At 40.1% G+C, this 13316-nt stretch overlaps 1 pseudogene; it reads right to left on the bottom strand.

The window, feature by feature from the left end:
- Positions 1–13316, bottom strand: part of LOC105992644 — a 169504-nt pseudogene that overhangs the window by 25871 nt on the left and 130317 nt on the right.

Genomic DNA, 13316 nt, shown 5'->3' with positions numbered 1-13316 from the left:
AAGTGGTAGAGCGCTTGCCTTGAGCTGAAAAGCTGAGGGACAGTGCCCAAGCCCAGAGTTCAAGCCCCACGACCGACCAAAAAAAAAAAAAAAAAAAAGAGTCTCAGGGACATTCCTGTCTGGGCTGGTTTCAAACCACCATCCTCAGATTTCAGCCTCCTAAGTAGCTAGGATTGCAGGTGTGAGCCACAGTTGCCTGGCTTTGACTTCTTCCTTACTGGTTTCAAGGGCAGAAGCAGGACATTAGTTCTGTATTTTGTATTTGAGCTCTTGGGAACCGAGGTGCAGTCATCTACATATAATACTTCTTTTGTTAAATTTCAGGACATAGATGGTGTATATGTCTTGTAAGTTATACCGAGGTAATTCACATTTTAAGGGTAACAATTATAAAGAGCAGCAGTGCATTTCCTGGACAGTACAAGTAGTTAAATAGAAACTATATGCTAAAGGAAATATTCGTATGGATTAGATAATGGTCTCTCACAAAGACCATGTTCCTTCAGTGAAATCTTGGATGAAGTTACAAATACAAAGCTATAAATTTAGAAATACAAATAATGAGTCTTGAGAGCTTCTCTACAGAAACCCGTAAATAGCACAATAAAATTATTACTGTTTTGTTATAACAACGTCAATGTCAAGGATTGTTGGTTTTACTTGGCTCATCTGGTCAGCTAACAAAAGGGAGACAGACCACCGAATGTAGGTACAATGTACACAGTGCAATGGGAAGGGTAGGGGAGAGAGGGAAGGAGGCAGAGGAAAGGAAAAGGAAGGAAAGGGAGGGGAGAGGAGAGATATTTAAGTGGGTTTTATTAGAAATAATTGGAAAAGGGCTGCAGTCTGATTTAAGAAAAGGTCTGTATAATAAATATTTATAAAGTAATCTAGTTTTATTACTTCCAAATATAAGTTATATTCTTAAGGGAACTAACAACTATAAAATAGAACAAATAGGCACTAAATAAGGAAAATGAGCTAAGCTAATGACACCATTACTATTAATAATAGGGTTGAATTGTGTAATAATACAAAATGTCTATAAAATACTCAGTAATATAAGAATTAAGTACCAGATTTATATATTTTGAAATAATTATTTTAAATGGAAAGGGAAGCACAATTAGGTATAATTCTTAAAGTTTCCTGTTTAAAAAAGTTATTTTGTCTCTTAATGCCAGTCCTGGGGCTTGAACTCAAGAGTCTGGTCAGTTCCCTGAGCTTTGTGTTCAAGGCTAGTACTCTACCACTTGAGCCATAGTTCTACTGTGGCTTTTTTTTGTGGTTAAGTGGAGCTAAGAGCCTTCCAGTCTTTTATGCTCAGGCTGGCTTTGAACTTTGATCCTCAGATTGACACTCCTGAATAGCTAAGATTATAGATGTGAGCTACCAGAGCCTGGGCGCTGGTGGCTCACGCCTGTAATCCTAGCTACTCAGGAGGCTGAGATCTGATGATCGTGGTTCAAAGCCAGCCCGGGCAGGAGAGACCGTGAGACTCCTATCTCCAATAAACCACCAGGAAACCGGAAGTGGCGCTGTAGCTCAAGTGGTAGAGCGCTTGCCTTGAGCTGAAGAGCTGAGGGACAGTACCCAGGCCCAGAGTTCAAGCCCCACGACCGACAAAAAAAAGGCTGAGATCTGAGGACTGAGCAGGCAGGAAAGTCTGAGACTCTTATCTCCAATTACCAACTGGAAAACTGAAAGTTCAAGCCCCTCGACTGACTAAAAAAAATTTTTTTTAACTTATGAGTAAAACCTAACTCAAAGTTGAAGAGAGTATTTTGAACCATGGTTCTTACTCTAGACAGCTGAAAACTCTATATGAGGTTTGATTATACTGTTTTTATGGATATATACATAGATTGTTGCTGTATTTTATTTTTTTTTGTTGTTGTTGGTCATGGGACTTGAACTCTGGGCCTGAGCACTGTCCCTGCTGAGCTCTTCAGCTCAAGGTTAGCGCCCTGCCACTTGAGCCACAGCACCAATTCTGGTTTTTTTTCTCATGCATGTGAGGCAAGCATTCTACCACTGAGCCAACTTCCCAGCCCTAATGGTATAAATTATATACATAAGAATATTAAAGGGCCGGATGGCCACACATACAGGGCTAGTGCCTCACACCTGTAAACTTAGCTACTCAGGAGGCTGAGAGTTGATTGCGGTTCAAAGCTAGCTTGGGCAGAAAAGTCTATAAGACTTTTAGCTCCAATTAGCCATCTTAGAAGTAGCACTGTGGCTCAAAGTGCTAGAGTGCTAGCCCTGAGCAAAAAAGGTCAAGGACATTGCCCAGACTCCAAGTTCAAGCTCTATGATTTACAGAAAAGACAACCAAAAACAAAAGAATATTACAGGACTGGAGATTTAGCTCACTGATTATAGCATTCATCTAGCATGCACAAGGCCAAACAAAAAAATATTATACATATCTACATATAGATATATATCATAATTTAACATAGATACAATGCAGTCTCCATTATTTTCTGCATTTAGACAACTAGGAGACCTCCTTTCAAAACAATGACCCTGGAAATCTGCAAGATCTTGAAATGTGTTCTGAGTCATGGAAGGTAGATTAAGTAATGTTTAATCATATTAAAATTCAAATGACCAGCACAACCTACTTCACAGCTATACTAGACAATTTATCATGAGCATCACCTGAAGAACATTCACTAAATCTCAAGACATACTGTGAAGCTCAACTCATATGATTCAATTGGGTACAGTTTTTTGCTTTTCTTCTTCCCAGTATTGGGGATTGAATTCCAGGCCCAGTACTGGTTCTCAACCACTTTAGCCATCCCTACCCCCAAGCCCAGGTGGGGTCTTGATTTCTTTTTTTTTTTTCTGTTGGTTATGGGCCTTGAAATCTGGGCCTGAGCGCGTCCCTCCGCTCTTCAGCTCAAGGCTAGTACTCTACCACCTGAGCCACAGTACCACTTCCGGTTTTCTGGTGGTTAACTGGAGATAAGAATCTCATTGACTTTCCTGACCAGGCTGGCTTTGAACTGAGATCCTCAGATCTTAGCCTCCTGAGTAGCTAGGTGTGAGCTACCAGCACCTGCCCCCCCGGCCCCCTCCTTTTTTAAGACTAAAGATATTACTTGATATTATAGGGGAAGGCTTGAGAACACTGGCCTAGACAATGAGTTTTTGGAATAAGATCTCAAAAGTAGATATAAAGCTTCTGTACAGCAATGGAAATAGAATGAAGAGATAATGTATAGAATAGGAAAAAATATTCACAAACTACATCTGATAAGTAGTTACTATCAAAATATACAAGGAACACAAACTCATTAGCAAGGAAACAAGTGACATTATTTAAAGTATACAAATAGACATTAAAAAAAAAAAAAAGACATACAGCCGGGCGCTGGTGGCTCACGCCTGTAATCCTAGCTACTCAGGAGGCTGAGATCTGAGGATCGCGGTTCAAAGCCAGCCCGGGCAGGAAAGACCGTGAGACTCCTATCTCCAATAAACCACCAGAAAACCGGAAGTGGCGCTGTAGCTCAAGTGGTAGAGTGCTCACCTTGAGCTGAAGAGCTGAGGGACAGCGCCCAGGCCCAGAGTTCAAGCCCCATGGCCGACAAAAAAAAAAAAAAAAAGACATACAGATTTTTTTTTTTTTTGGTCTCCTTTGTATGTTCTTCCCCCTATGGTATATCCCCTGTTGTCACTATACTTGATTTTGGTACCCTGCATCTTGTATCTACATTAGTGTAATTTGGGGAGGGTAAAGGAAATAACAGAATGCTAAAACAAGGAAACAGACACCCATTGCAACAATGATACCCACAAGACAGTATATTGGAAATGAACTTTACAACTTTGGGGATGGGAGGGAGCAGTAAAAGAGGTGGGGGAGGGAAAGGATAGTGGGAGAACAACAAGGGGTAACAATGCTCGACAAGAAATGTACTCATTGCGTTACTCTAGTAACTGTAACCCCTCTGTATAGCAGCTTTATAATAAAAATACATACATACATACATACAAATAGCCAATAGGTACAGGAAAAATTCTCAACATTACTAATCCTCAGGCATTGCAAGTCAAAACTGCAAATTATTACCTCACATTTGTAAGAATGGTTATTATCAAAAAGACCATCCAAATAACATCACCAAATGATGTGGAGAAAAGAACTCATATACACTTGGTGACTTGATAAGTTAGTACAGACATTATGGAAAATAGTACAACAGTTCTACTACTGGGCCCACAGCCAAAGGAAATGAAATCAGTATTTTCAAGATGTATGCACTCCCTCATTCACTGCAGCACTATTAACAATTGTTAAAACAGAATCAACCTAAGTGTCCACCAACAGATACATGGGTAAAAAGTTGTAGTATATACACAAAATGGAGTACTATTGAGCTATAATTTGCAAAAAACCTGGATGAAACTGAAGAACATATTAAAGCGAAATAAACTAGGCACAGAAAGACAAGTATCACATGATCTCACCCATATGTAGAATATTAAAAAACTGATGTCATAGAAGGATAAAAAATGGTGGTAACTAGAGGCACGGGACTTAGAAACTCCATCAGACTTGCTTTCTTGGGTAAGGGAAAAAAATGTTCTAAAATCTATTAAGGTAATGATTGCACAGCTCTAAACATACTCAAAATTAGATCATATACTCTGAGTGAATTGTGAGGTATATGCATAACATTTTATTAAACTGTTAACAAAAGATACACTATCCAGGCTGCTCTGAATATTTTTTTTTCCACTTGGAGAACTTTCAGTACTAGTAAACAAGAGCATCTCCCTGTTATGTTTTATTGCTGAATAATAGTCCAGTATAAGGATATACTCTAATTTATTTAGCCAGTCTTCTGATGATGGGCTTTAGGTTATTTTCAGACATTATTGTAAAGCATTAAAGCTCTTATTTTTAAATAGACTTCAAATTTAATTACTGTGCTTAAGAGCCAAGTCAATAATAACCTCCCTACTTTATGCAGAGAATGGACACAGGAAACTAAGTTGTATTAATGGCGTGAAATATGCCTAGGTCACAGGACAGTGAAAAAACCAGAATCCAAGATCTTTTCACTAGGACACACAAACCAGGATATGAGCAAAAACACCATTGCTCAGACTGCCCTAATAAACAGGGTAATGAAACAGATGACAAACTTTGCTAATAATAGAAATTTATAGAACAATCCTAATTGCCAAGGACTTTTGGGGAATGAAGAGCTCTGGATTAGTTTAATTTTCTGGTTAACTAAAGAAAAAGCAGAAAGTCTTTTTTAGTTGGAATTTTTTATAAATATATTAACATAATATATTAATATACTATGACATTCCTGCTTTAATTAGTTTAGTTTATTAAACTGCATGAAATTTTTCTTTGCTAATAGAGAATCCTATAGCACATCTTAATGTCATTATCCTGAGCATCATTTTTTACTATAGTTCCAAAAGTAGAAGTGATTTGAAGAATAGGAGGCTAAGTGAAATGGTGGTAGTACACTGGATTACAAGTAAAAAAAGCCATGGCTTAAGTTTGCTTTTGGCTTGGCTAATTTATACAACATGGATTTATTAAGAACATATCCTGTTAGGTACTCTATTAGGGACTAATAGTGACTAGTGTAGATTGAAATCCTGCTTTTGGGGGGCCTACTTTCTAGTGGGAATAGGCAAGAAGCAAGTAATAACTAAGTAAATAAGATAATTAATAGAGATATTAATAGATGCCACAGAAAAAGCAAGAGAATGTGATGAAGTGATGGGAGTAGAGCATCAATGGCAAGAAAGAGCAAGCAGGTGAAGATTCAGTAGAGCCTCCAAAGCACTATGCTTGGTGAGCTAAGGGCATTTTGGGTAAAGAAGGTCATGGAACCACAGCATAATCAATGTGTAGGTTTAATGGCATTTCATTCTTTGTAAATGGGAAAGATAAAAAGATTACTCTGGAGGGACTGGGAATATGGCTTAGTGGTAGAGTGCTTGCCTAGCATGCATGAAGCCCTCAGTTCCATTCCTCAGTACCACATGAAGAGAAAAAGTGGTGCTCTGCCTCAAGGGGTAGTGCTAGTCTTGAGCAAAAGAAGGTGAAGGAAATTGCCCAGGCCCTGAGTTAAAGCCCCAGGACTAGCATGGTGGAGGCTGGGATTGGGGTCAATGAAGCTAATTAACTAAGTAATCTTGGGAAATCCATAATGTACCTTAAACTCAGTGATTGCTTAAAAAAATAAAGATAATACTTGCTCTACCTACTCTACCTATTTCTGTGACATATATATATATAGTGTTAATAGGATGAAAGACTTTGTCAAATATAAAACCCAATACAATTCATAAGATAGTCTTAGGAGCTTATTTCCTTCAATCAGGCAGCAGGTTTTTGTTGAACAAGAGCTATGAACTTTTCATACTTTGTTGGATTCTTTGGCAGAAGAAGAGAAACAGGAGGAATACTAAGACATGATTTGTCTTCTAAAGCCACTTAGAACTTAGATGCAAGGAGAAATCTGGCATGTGTCACAGATTAAGGAAACATCATACTGTAACAACTATTAGAACTTCAATAAACATTCAAAGGAGAGATGGAACAACAGGACTTTGGTTAACTGGATGATTTGCTGGAGAAAACTGAACCTAAATTAGGTTTTAAAGATATAATTAATGAAACCTAGCATTAATGGCATGAGCCATTAATGTAATCCTAGCTGTTCAGGAGGCTGAGATCTGATGATTGAGGTTCAAGGCCAGCCTGGTCAGGAAAGTCTGTGAGACTCTTATCTCCAATTAACCACAGTTGGAAGTGTAGCTGTGGCTCAAGAGGTAGAGTATGAGCCACGTTGCAAGGGGGTTCATATTCCAACTTTACCCTCTGGTAACCAAGTTAAATTCTCTGTCTCCAGGGCATTTATGGACATTTAGTTAACACATGTAAAGCACTTAAGTTAGACTGTAGGAAGCATTCTAATTTTTTTTTTTTTTGTCGGTCATGGGGCTTGAACTCTGGGCCTGGGCGCTGTCCCTCAGCTCTTCAGCTCAAGGCGAGCGCTCTACCACTTGAGCTACAGTGCCACTTCCAGTTTTCTGGTGGTTTATTGGAGATAGGAGTCTCACAGTCTTTCCTGCCCGGGCTGGCTTTGAACTGCGATCCTCAGATCTCAGCCTCCTGAGTAGCTAGGATTACAGGCGTGAGCCACCAGCGCCCGGCTTAGCATTCTAATTTTTTTTCATGATACATGGACAAGAATATTCTATTAAAATGAAATTTTACGTATAGGGATATAGGTCTCACTTAAAATCTCTGCTTCTGAAGGCATGGCTTTGAACTTGAAGGATACTGGCTATATAGTGTTAGTATTTATTTTATTGTGCCAGTCCTGAGGCTTGAACTCAGGGCATGGGAGGTGTCCCTGAGCTTCTACTGCTCAAGACTAGCATTCTACCACTTGAACCACAGTGCCACTTCTGGCTTTTTTGAGTAGTTTTTGGAGGTAAGAGTCTCACGCCTTTTCTTTCTGGGCTGGCTTTCAGCCATAATCCTTGATTTCAGCCTCCCAAGTATCTCCCAAGTAGCTCCTGCTGCAGCATGATCAGTCCAGCTGCTACCACTGTACTGGCAATGGCTCCATGCACGGCTTCCCAGCCTCCACCAGGAGTGCATCTCATCCCCACTAGGAGGCCTTGGCCTTCACTATAGCACCTGGAAGCTATATATTATTGTTTGTGGTAAACTCTGTTAGTTTTTTTCTAACTTTCTATAAATGTTTTAAATTAATGCTAAACTATACAGTTTATGCAGAGATAAATGAGTGCAAAAATAAGTTTTCAAAGGCTAGGAAGGCTGGTGTACAACACTTGCATTGCAAGCAAGATGTCTAGCATTGGATCCCCAGAATCACAAAAAGGAATGAAAAAGTTTTCCATAGAAAAATGACCAAGATGGGGGAGGGGGGAGGCTGGGAAGGGATGTGAAGGGTAAACAAAGGAGGAGGCTGTAATGCTTGGTAAGAAATGTACGCATTATCCTGCCCATGTAATTGTAACCCCTCTGTACAGTATGTTCACAAATAAAAAATAAAAACAAAATGACCAAGAAAATAATTACAGGTAGAATTACTGCTCTCTTTTGTTTGGCATGCATTTTTTTCTCAGGAAGTTTCTGATAGTTTTAATATTAGGGTTTTCTAAATGAAGCATGCCACTTTTAATATAATTATACAAAGTTCTCTTCAACTTCTTTCTTCTTTATAGGTCTATAATCAATTCTCTTACCCCTAAGAACTGGTTTTCCCTGCTGTCTTAGCGATAACTTACTGGACATATATGGATTGTCTAAGTTTGGTAAGGTTCCTAGCTCTGATTCAATCGGCTATATCCAGGGAAGGAACTAATGGCACAAAACGTGGCTGTCTAAGTAAGAAAATCTATAGAAAAGATAATAATTCATCTGATGATCCCTCCACCCAGAACTCTGCTGAAGCACATTCCAGGTGCTTTGTACATACTTGTGATTTTTTTCATGTTAAAATATTTTATTTATTTATTTTTTTTTGCCAGTCCTGTGGCTTGAACTTTAGGCCTAGGCACTGTCCCTGAGCTTCTTTTGCTCAAGGCTAGCATTCTACCAGTTGAACCACAGAGCCACTTCTATCACAAAGCCAAATTCCCAGCCCCCTCCCCATTTTTTGCTAAATAAGTAACTGTATTCAAGTGGTATATACCTGTCATTATTGAATACTAGCTCCAAATACTATAATATTCTTAATGCTCTCAAGTTAAATAAAATCTACTAAAGCTTTGATTTATCTTGTTTGTGCTGAATAATTTCAAAAAACTTTATATTTGAGGCATTTAATTATAAAAAGTTGGTACTCATAACTTTATATGAACTTAAAATTCATCATACATTTACTTTTTTTTTTTTTTGTTTTGGTTGTAGGACTTGAACTCTGAGCCTTGGCATTGTCCCTGAGCTCTTCAGTTCAAGGTGAGTACTCTACCACTTGAGCCACAGTGACACTTTTTGGTTTTCAGGTGGTTAACTGGAGAAGAGTCTCACTGACTTTTCTGCTCTGGCTGGCTTTGAACCATGATCCTCAGATCTCAGCCTCCTGAGTAGCTAGGATTATAGGCATGAGCCTCTGGCACACAGTTTACTTTGTTGTGGGGCCTGAACTCTGGGCCTGGGCACTGTCCCTGAGCTGCTTTTGCTCAAGGCTAGCGCTCTACCACTTGAGCCACAGTGCCACTTCTGGCTCCCTCCTCCCTGCCCCCCGCCCCCCGCTCCTGTCCCCCTTATGTGATGTTAAGGAATCAAACCCATGCTTCATGCATGCAAAGCAAGCACTCCACAGTGAGCCACCCTCCTAGCCCCTGGTTGATTTAATTTTTTAGCCTGACCTTCTAGTAAATCTTTAGCTCCACTGATTTTGTCTGCTATGTAAAGAGATCCTCTTTTGTGTGAATGATTTAAGAGCATAATTCAGCTACTCAGGAAGCTGAGATCTGAGGATCACGGTTCAAAGCCAGCCCAGGCAGGAAAGACCATGAGACTCCTATCTCCAATAAACCACCAGAAAACCGGAAGTGGCGATGTAGCTCAAGTGGTAGAGGGCTCGCCTTGAGCTGAAGAGTTGAGGGACAGTGCCCAGGCCCAGAGTTCAAAGCCCCATGACCAACAACAACAACAAAAAAGAGCATAATTTATTGATGAGCATCTTTTATCTTTCCTTTATTGGCAGTAGGGCTTATGCCTAGTATTAATGCTGCTTCCTGTTTTGTCATTTTTGGGTTCAAATCTACGTCTGTAATAGCCACCACTGAAGGCAGATTTTGGTAGGCTTTGAAAAACTTGTTTTACTTGAGGCTCCATATGCTTCATGGCTGTAAAACATAATGGCCTGCAAATCCTAATGCAGCAATGATCAGTTCAGCTGCTACCACTGTACTGGCAATGGCTCTGCACACGGCTTCTCAGCCTTCAACAGGATTGCATCTCATCCCCACTAGGAGGCCTTGGCCTTCACTACAGGTACAACAGGGTGGTCTCCAGCTCTCTGTCTCAGGAGCCTGGCTGCCCATCCCCCTTTAAAAACAAACAAACAAACAACAAACAAACAAAAAAAACCCAGGGTTTCACTGCATAGCACAAGCCGGCCTCTAACTTACAATCCATACCTAGTCATTGGTAGAGTTTCTAAAACTTTGTTTTAGGTATCTCTTAATACAGCAGGATTTTCAAGCCAGGCGCTGGTGGCTCATGCCTGTAATCCTAGCTACTCAGGAGACTGAGATCTGAGGATCATGGTTCAAAACCAGCCCAGGCAGGAAAGTCTGTGAAACTCTTATCTCCAACTAACTACCAGAAAACTGGAAATGGTGCTGTGGCTCAAAGTGGCAGAGTGCTAGCCTTGAGCTGAAGAGCTGAGGGGCAGTGCCCAGGCCAAGTTCAAGCCCCAAAACAGGCCCCTCAAAAAAGTTTTCCTGTATTCTTTTTTGGTAGTACTGGGTTTTGAACTCAGGGCCTTGTACTTTTTGAGATGGGCTCTTATGATTAGGCAAGACTGGACTGTGATCTTCCTACCTTCTTCTCTACATTGCTGGTATGGCAGAAACATGCCACCATGCCATAGTAGAATCAAGTGAACATTTTTTTTGCCCAGTTTTACCTCCCAAATAAATTAGGATTACAGGCTTCAAGCTACTGTTTTTGTTGTCGTTGTTAGAAGCTTGAACTCAAGGTCTTGCACTCACTCAACTTACTTGCTAAATTGACTCTCTACTACTTATATAAGCCACACCTCAGTTCCTTGTTTTCCTAGATAACTGGGCTGGCTTTAAACAACAATCCTCTGGTTTTCATTCTGTTGAGTATCTAAGATTGCAGGTAGAAACCATGGGAGTCCAGCTGAATCTACTACTTTAATCGTGGATTTTCCATCAGTAAAATTCCTATCTGAACTGTTTGATTTTGGCAATGAGAAATATTTACAAAGCTAACAGAGGAAAAACTGTGTTAGCTATAATGGACCAATGGCTCTTTTCTTCTTTATGCAGTAGAAGAATTCTCACAGCAAGAAACATGGTTGCAGAAGCACAAATTTTCTGCAATCTGGTTTGCAGAGATGATACTTGTTACAAGATAATTTCATGAGTTTATACTTAAGAAAGTTTTTTCAAATATTTTGTATTGGATTATGAAATTTAAGTTTTTCAAGACCTGGAATTAATATTAATCAAACATTGACTTATTTACTCTCCAACAAACTAAACTATAATTCACAAATCATGTCTATTTGGAATATAAGAATAAACACTATTCTTTGGTATAAGTAGTTCACATTTTTCACATTTCCTTATTGGATCAAACAGGTTTATGTAAGCAATTTAAACAAATTGTATGTATAGGCCAAAATAAAATTTTAAGTATTACTTAAAAAAAAAAGAGGACTGAGAAGTTGGCTCAGTGGTAGAGTGCTTGCCTCGCATGCACAAGGCCCTGGATTTGATTCCTCAGCACCTCATAAGCAGAAAAAAGCCAGAAGTGGCGCTGTGGCTCAAGTCGTAGGGCACTAGCCTTGAGCTAAAGAGCTGAGGGACAGCACCCAGGACCAGAGTTCAGGCCCCATGACTGACAAAAAAGAAAAAGAAAAAGAACAAATAATAGTAAACAATCATTTACCCAATTTAAGCAGAACATTTTGCTTACTCATCTACCAATATGTCTTGTACTTAAACCTAGATTAAAATGCATAAATATATGATTAATTATAAAGCAAACTAAACTTTTTTCCCCCCCTGTGGTCATGGGCTTGAACTATGGGTCTGAGTGCTGTCCCTGCGCTCTTCAGCTCAAGGCAAGTGCTCTACCACTTGAGCTCAGTGCCACTTCTGGTTTTCTGGTTGTTAATTGGAAATAACAGTCTCACTGAATTTCCTGCCCGGGCTGGTTTTGTTTGAACTGCAATCCTCAGATCTCAGCCTCCATAGTAGCTAAGATTATAGGTGTGAGCTGCCGGTGCTGGGCTAATAAACTTAAGTACAAAACTTTACATTGTTTTTATTTATTTTTTTTTTTTGGGGTCCGGTCCTGGGGCCTGAACTCTAGGCCTGTGCACTGTCCCTCAGCTCTTCAGCTCAAGGCTAGTGCTTTACCACTTGAGCCACAGTGCCACTTCCGGCTTTTTTCTTTTTGCTTATGTGGTGCTGAGGAATCGAACCCAGGGCTTCAGGCATGCAAGGCAAGCGCTCTACCACTGAGCCACCTTCCCAGCCCCTACATTGTTTTTAAAGGTTAGATATAATTTGCCTTTTTTAAATTTTTTCTTTTCTTCTCTTTTCTATTTTTTTTTCTTTCTTTTTGTTGGTTTTGGGACTTGAACTTTGGGCTTGAGTGTGGTCCCTTAGCTCTTCAGCTCAAGGCAAACACTCTACCGCTTGAGCGACAGTGCCACTTCCAGTTTTCTGGTGGTTAACTGGAGATAAGAGTCTCAATGAACTTTTCTGCCCGGGCTGGCTTTGAACCGTGATCCTCAGATCTCAGCCTCCTGAGTAGCTAGGATTACAGGTGTGAGCCACTGGCTCAGGGTCTTGCTATGTAGCCCTAGATTAGCCTCATAACCCCTCTGCATCCAAAGGGCTGGGATTATAGGTGCACTATCATGCTTCACACTCTAATTATTCTTTATGAGTACCAACTGTGGCATTAGGTTGTTTGAAAAACTTGTGGGAGCCATTGGTGGTTCATGCCTGTAATTCTAGCTAATCAGGAGGCTGAGATCTGAGATCTAGGCTTGAAGCCAGACCAGGACAGGAAAGTTTCTGAGACTTATCTGCAATTAACCACCAGAATACTAGAAGTGGTGTGGTGGCTCAAAGTGGTAGAGTGCTAGCTTTAAGCAAAGAGCTCAGGGACAGTGCCCAGGCCCTGAGTTCAAGCCTCACAACTGACCAAACAAAACAAAAACCAAAGGGCTGGGAATATGACTTAGTGGTGGTAGAGTGCTTGCCTTGCATGCATGAAACCCTGGGTTCGATTCCTCAGTACCACAACCATAGAAAGAGCCGGAAGTGGCACTGTGGCTCAAGTGGTAGAGAGCTAGCCTTGAGCAAAAGAAGCTCAGGGACAGTGCCTAGGTCCAGAGTTCAAGTCCCAGGACTGGCAAAAATAAAATAAATAAATAAAAATAAAAACAAAAAATTGTGGGACAGTGCAAGGATCATGTCATAGTTCTGCTGCTATGAAAGACCTGGAGTTGAGCTATAATTTAGCTAGACATATCTGAGGTTCAGTTAAGTCAAAATTGTGCACAAAAATG

The sequence above is a fragment of the Dipodomys ordii genome, unplaced genomic scaffold, assembly GCF_000151885.1.
Source record: "Dipodomys ordii isolate 6190 unplaced genomic scaffold, Dord_2.0 Scaffold86, whole genome shotgun sequence".
NCBI classification, from domain to species: Eukaryota; Metazoa; Chordata; class Mammalia; order Rodentia; family Heteromyidae; genus Dipodomys; species Dipodomys ordii.
The sequence above is the reverse complement of the archived record's forward strand: the minus strand, read 5'-3'. Positions and strand labels throughout refer to the sequence as shown.